We start from the raw sequence: 6,960 nt of genomic DNA, 5'->3' as shown, positions 1-6,960 counted from the left end.
AAGCCCAGCACTAGCCGTTTAGCTGTTTACATTGGATTGCTCTGAGAATCTGTACAGAATAGGTACAATCTAGAAAAAGGGAGAAAGTGTACCTCTTCCAACTTATTTAGGTGTTTGAATAATAATTCTAGCCATATTCTAATAATAATATATATAAACAAATTTCTTTCTGCTATAAATCTTTGAAGGATGAGGCAAAAATGTACTGGATGGCAGTTTTTATCTGAGATGCATGGAACTGTGCAGCTACAAAGATCTGTGACCATGGAAGTGGGATAGTTACATTGTATTTGAAGTTGAATAAAAGACACCGGTCCATCAAGTCCAACCTATTGCGTGTGTGCATGTGATTCTACATGTGTACGAGTCCATGTGTGATCTTGTTCTTAAGTGTACCTGTACCCCTGTATGTTACCGTCTCTGAGGAAATCGTCCAAATGCTTTTTGAATGATTCCACACTCACAGCTGAAATCACTGCTTGCGGCAGCGAGTTCCAGACCCTAACCGCTCTAACTGAGAAGAACCCCCTGCGCCCCTTGTGTTGAAATCTTTTCTCCACCAATTTTAGGTAGTGGCCTCTAGTCTTTGTTTTGGAGTTTACCGTAAAACGTTTATTGTTGATGTTGCTATCCCCATTGAACATCTTGTTCATCAGAATCATATCCCCCTTAATCTACTTCCAGCGTAAACATGTTTAAATTTAGTAACCTTGTCTCATAGCTTTGGTCCTTCATGCCCTTCTCTGGACTCTTTCCAGCTCCAGGACATCCTTTCTGTGGAATGGTGACCAAAACTGGACTGAATACTCCAGATGTGGCCGAACCAACGATCTATAAAGTGGCAAAATTATAGACTTGTCTCTACAGTACGTTTCCTTTTTAATACAAGACAGTACTCTGATCGCTTTTTTGCAGCAGCCTGGCATTGCAAGCTACTATTCAATCTGTGGTCTACTATGACCCCAAACCTTTTTCCATTTCTGACGTCCCTAGTGGAGTTTCCATTAATGTGTATCCTTGCTTGCCTATTTGTAACCCCAAAGTGCATTATTTTACATTTATTAACATTAAACCTCATCTGCCATATAGGTTGCCCACTCCCCTATTTTATCCAGATCCTCCTGTAATGTGGTAATTCCATGTCTATTACCCTCCCAATTTTAGAATCATCAATAAAAATGGAAACATTGCTATTCACGCCCTCCCCGATATCATGCATAAACAGTTTGAATAGCATGGGGCTGAGGCACGCCACTCATGACCCAAGACCAATCTGAAAAGGAGCCATTTATCATCGTCAATACTCTCTGGACACGTTGCTGTAGCCAGTTCTCTATCCATGTACACACCATTTTGTCGATGCCCATAGACCTCAGCTTGTGTGTTAAGCATTTATGTGGTACCGTGTCAGACGCTTTTGAAAAATCTAAATATACTGCATCCACCGGCTTCCCTCCATCCAGATCTCTACTTACCCTTTCGTAGAATGTTAATAGGTTGGTCTGGCAGGAGCGGTCCTTCCTAAATCCATGCCGATTATCATTTATTATACTATTATCATGAACGAACTCTAATAAGTAGTCCTTTATCATTCCCTCTAACAGTTTGCATACTATGGATGTTAGACTGACTGATCTGTAGTTCCCAGGTTGGCATCATGACCCCTTTTTGAATATCGGTACTACCGTAGCCTTCCGCCAGTCACTTGGTACTCTACCAGTCATTAAGGAGTCCTTGAAAATGAGGAATAATGGTCTCGCTATAACCTGGCTGAGTTCTTTAAGTACCTTGGGGTGCAGGTTATCTGGCCCTAATACTTTATTTGCATTAAGTTTCTCAAGTGTATGTTGAACCCCAGCTTCCATCAACCACTGTGGTATATTATGCAATGAGCTATGTGTATTCTTAGCCACATTAAACCAGTCTTTTTCCTGAGTGTATACTGAGGAGAAAAAAGAATTCAACACGTCAGCCCTCTCCCTGTCATTTGTGATTAAACTCCCGTTGTCGTCCTTTATTGGGCCTATCTGCTCTTTTCTTACCTTTTTAAGGTTTATGTATTGGTAGAATTTTTGGGGGTTCCTCTTACTGACTGGGCAATATGCTTCTCACAGTCTATTTTAGCTGCCTGAATTTCATGTTTACATCTTTTATTACATTCCTTGTACTTCTGGAATGCCAGTGCCCTCCCCTCCATCTTATATTTTTTAAATGCCACTCTCTTGTCCTTGATGTGTCGTTTTACTGTTTTATTTAGCCATGCAGGTTTAGTTATTGATCTTTTATTTTTTTGTTACCCAATGGTATTCACTTGGTAATAGCATTATGTAATGTATTCTTAAAACAATCCCACTTTTGGTCAGTGTTCAGTCTGATAAATACGTTGTCCCATTGGGTGTCGCATACTATCTGGCGCAGCTTATTGAAGTTTAGTGTTCTTGTCCGACCGACACACCTCCCTTTTCTGTACCCAATATTAAAAGTAATCACATTGTGATCACTATTACCCAGTGTCTCCCTAATTGCAATATCTTCAACTAACTCCGCATTATTGGAAATTATTAAATCTAGGATGGCATTTTTCCTAGTTGGAACCTCAACCATCTGACCCATGAAATTGTCCCGCAACAGGTTCAGAAAACGGCCCTGCTGCGGGATAGTAATTTTGAATCTACCAGTTAATAGACGTACCCAGCACTTTAGAGCCAGATCGGATATGTCAATCAGTGGATCACAGCGAAACCTCATTTACATTGTGAAAACAATCAACATATATACTGTATGTGCCAATAAACATAGGTAAAGCACAACATTCAGTACTGCTAACATGCTTGTTCACTTTGTTCAGGTTCACTGCCAAATACATGTGTCCCTTCAAAGAGAAATTTAAATCTCTGGAGAAAATAGCAATATTAAAACAATTGCAAATAATGACATTGCACTATATCTTACAGTTGAAGATAATTACGACATTTGGTCATAAGCAGCGGGGACAGTTTAATTACTATGATTAAGCAGCTCGTAGTGAGTGTCATGACTGATTCCCCCAGAGGATTTAACCTTTCCATTTCAAACATAATATACTGCCTTGCAAGAGGTGAAAAGTCAGCTTTCAATCCACTCAACTGTAACTGTGTGTTATTAGGGCCTATGGTGAAATCATTATACAGCATTGTGTTGTCCATCCGTTATTGATATTTCTGCAGCACTGCAGTGCAGTAGCTACCATTACACTATCCTAACCATATATACCAGCTGCTCAGGCAGCATGGTGGTTAACGCTCTTTATCTTGTAGCTCTGGGTCTCAAGTTCAAATTCCATCCATTGGTCCCTCCACAATAATCATTTAGAGGTGATTAGTCACTTGAAGACTAGGGTGTTAAACCACCTTTCTTTCCAGGTAATTTTTCAGTTACAAAATTGAGATGGCAAGCTAATCAATAAATGTTATGCCTGTCTGGCAGAACACTCCCCGCCTGGTATCAACAGATCCCACTATTTTCATTCTTCGAAGAAAACATCAAGGCTAGTTCAGAAACTGGTCTAAGCAACTTTGTTTCTTTGAGGTGGTTGTTGACTGTCTAATTTTCCTTTGATGTGAGTGAGGCAAGCAACATTGCGAAGGAAAAATTTTCAGGTGGAAATTTTCTTGTATTTGTGAAATTTAAATTGACTGTCTGACTTAACATTTTGAAGTGTGGAAATCCAAGGACAGACCCCAGCATCTGAGTCTGCGTCCACCAGCTCAAATGTGTCACTCTGGGGGACAGCCTGTCCTGTGTCAAATGGGAGAGCAGGCTCTGTAGGCAATGTTGTGTTTTTGTGATGACTTGCAACAGCTCTTGTTGCATGTTTTGCAGGATTGTGAGCCATGGGAACATGGTGCCATTGTGTTTGGCAGGTGGATCTTCTGATCCATAGCACTTAGTTGTTGACACGAGTATAGGACTGTCTGACCAAACTACCTTGCTGTCAGTGTAGAACTTGGCATCTTTGAGGTCAACGTCTATTTCTGAAGTAATAAGCTTGACAGCTAATACTGCAGCACAAAGTTCTAGTCTAGGGATAGTGTGCTCTGGGTATGGGGCTAGTTTTGCTTTGCCTATGACAAATCCTCATGCCATCTACAGTTTTTAAGTAGGCAACAGCTGCTATTGCTTTAACAGAAGCATCAGAGAATATGCAAAGTTTTCAGGTTCTCTACTTTTGTAGGAGGGTACCGGAGCATATGGGCATGAAACACGGAGATCAGATAAGGCTGTTAGAGAATTCCTCCACTCTACCCAAGAATTATTTTTATCAGGGGGCAGTAGGGTGCCCCAGTCAGATGTTTCACGAGTTAAGTCTTTAAGTAATGCTTTACCTTGAATTGTGACGTGGGCTGAAAATCTTAATGTATCATACAGGCTGTTAATTGTAGACAAGACACCTCTGCGAAAGAAAGGGTTTTCTTCCGTCAGACCAAGACTACATTGGACAGATAAAGAGTCTATCCCTAAATCAAAGTCTCTTAGATCATTAGAGTGGTCTTGGGAAGGGAAGTTTCCATTACTTCTTTACTGTTGGAAGCAATCTTGTGGAGCATGATATTGGAGCAGGCGAGCATTTGCTGTGCTCTTTTAAAAAGGAGGCTGACTGCAGACTCGTTGGAAGGTAGAGATTTTAAGCAGTCATCTACATCTTTTTCTATGAATTGTCTAGCATCTGAGCCATACTCACTCACCCTCTTGAGCAGAATGTCTTAAGCTGGCCATACACCTGTGGATTATGTGCAGATTTTCTATGGTCAAATGGAAAAAGTGCAAAAAATTCCTCCCTCTATGCTAAACTGTCTGGATGGAGTAATTTTCCACTGGGCCAAGCTTCAGCATCTTGCTAGTCAGCCCCACTGGCTCTCAAAATACCTGAACAATGCCTGCATCCAATCAGATTGTTCAGGTATTTTGACATCCTACTAGCAAGATAGCAAATCTGCAGATAATCTATAGGTGTATGGCCAGCTTAAGTCCGTAGATAGCAACCGCAGTAAAAGGGCTGTTGCCAAAGAGGTGTACTCTCATGCGGTACTCCATTATGTCTTTGGAAGGATCATTACCTCTAAACCAGAGAAATCTTAAGAAGTTTCTGTCTTTCTCTCCGACAACAAAGCAATGGAACATCTGTTGGATGTCAGCTATGAAAGCAAGTCTCTGTGAAAGCGTAAAAGCACTCCCAAGAGTTTTCTTTATTGAGGCCTGGACCTGTCAAGAGGACATCATTTAAGGAGACACCCTCGAATTTGGCACTAGTCAAACACTACTCTTATCTGACCTGGCTTTTTAGGGTGATATGCTTCAAATATTGGTATGTACCAGCACTCCTCTTTAAGAGTAGGAGAAATGGTCTCATCTCTGGCTTTCTTTGGAAATTACGTTTAAGGGAAGATAAACACTTCAGTATGTGTTCTGTTATTAGGTAGGCGTCGCCTCTGTGGTCTGAAGGGAACGGTACGACCTAGTTGTGTCATCTTTGACACAAACAACTAGGTCATATTCATCTTGAATGAACCCTTGACTAATTGGTGATGGATTTTTTTTTTCTTTTAAATAAACATTGAAAATAAAATCCATATTATTACAACATAACTAAAAAAAAAACACACACACACACACACGTAATCAAACAGATTCTAGTTTATATATGTAACACTGTCTTTCAGTTTGCATTGTTTATACTCAGTACATAAAAATGTAACACAAATATGAAAAAATACATTATGTCTGTATGTCGTCAGTATCAACATTTTGATATTCTGCATTATTTCTTGCAGAGAAATAAGAATAACAGCACCAAGCGACCATTCATTGCGTGGGTCACACATAGACTCAGTGTGCCCAACTTAATGACAGACCAAGAGACTTAACACCAACAGCCCAAAATAAATTACATACAAAATCATAATAAAAGTACCTTGGCAGAGCCAAATGAGTCAAACGTTATAAAACATAAATACTGTAACTTATAGCAACCACATATTTTCTTTCATTAGTTTTAACTAAATTGATATCATTAAGCATGGAAATGTAACATTTAAAAACTGTTTTATTATTTGTTTGCTCCCACACAGGCTCCTACATTACCTCCCAAGTCTAAAGTTACTTGTATTATACTGGAATACAGACCATTCTTACAGTGCTCCAAACCAGGTGGCCACATGGTGCTCTAACTTTCCCGCTTGGTAGAACAGGCTGAATAAGTATAACTCTGAAGCTCCTGTGTTTCTTCAAATGACCATCCACCACTGGATTGCAGTTCAGCAAGCTGCCATGTGCAGGAAAGTTTATTATAGTTATATTCCAGATCATGTAAAAAAAACATTTAAAATCTTCCTTCCATAAGTACATTTTTTTTGTCCTCCAAAACGTACACATAGCACCTTTGGTAACCTCTCTAAAATGATAAAGTCTGAAATTGCAGTTTTTATTATGTGAATGTGGGTACAATAAGGCTGACTTGTAAATACTGGATCAAAGAACTGAAGTAAATGTGGGGATGGTATTCATCACAACCAGACTAAATTGGAAATCAGGCTGCTGTGGGAAACATCTCAACTTGGTTTTAGTTTTCTTTGCTCCAGTATTGAAAGATAAGGCCCTCACACTGAACATGCTAGCTATGACTGAAGTATAATTTTCCAAAACTACTACCAATTGCTTCTAATAGGCCAGGCTGGGCTAAACACATTCAATACAACCTGGGCTTATTAAAATACACTGTTAAGGACAATGCTGACAGGATCATTTGAGTTATTCTGATTAAAGCCCAACTCTAGGTTATCTAACAACCCCCCCTTCCAAATCCTATTCAACCTGAACAAGAATTGCAGCAGGAGCTTGGGGTGTTAGGTCTGCATGATAAAGTGCTGGAGAGGTGGCGAGTACTGCAGTGAAAACTGACTTATTTTAATAACTGCTGGCAAT

This window comes from Nanorana parkeri, unplaced genomic scaffold (genome assembly GCF_000935625.1).
Source record: "Nanorana parkeri isolate BGI_ZX_2015 unplaced genomic scaffold, ASM93562v1 scaffold1211, whole genome shotgun sequence".
Classification (NCBI taxonomy): Eukaryota; Metazoa; Chordata; class Amphibia; order Anura; family Dicroglossidae; genus Nanorana; species Nanorana parkeri.
This window is presented reverse-complemented; position numbering follows the sequence as displayed.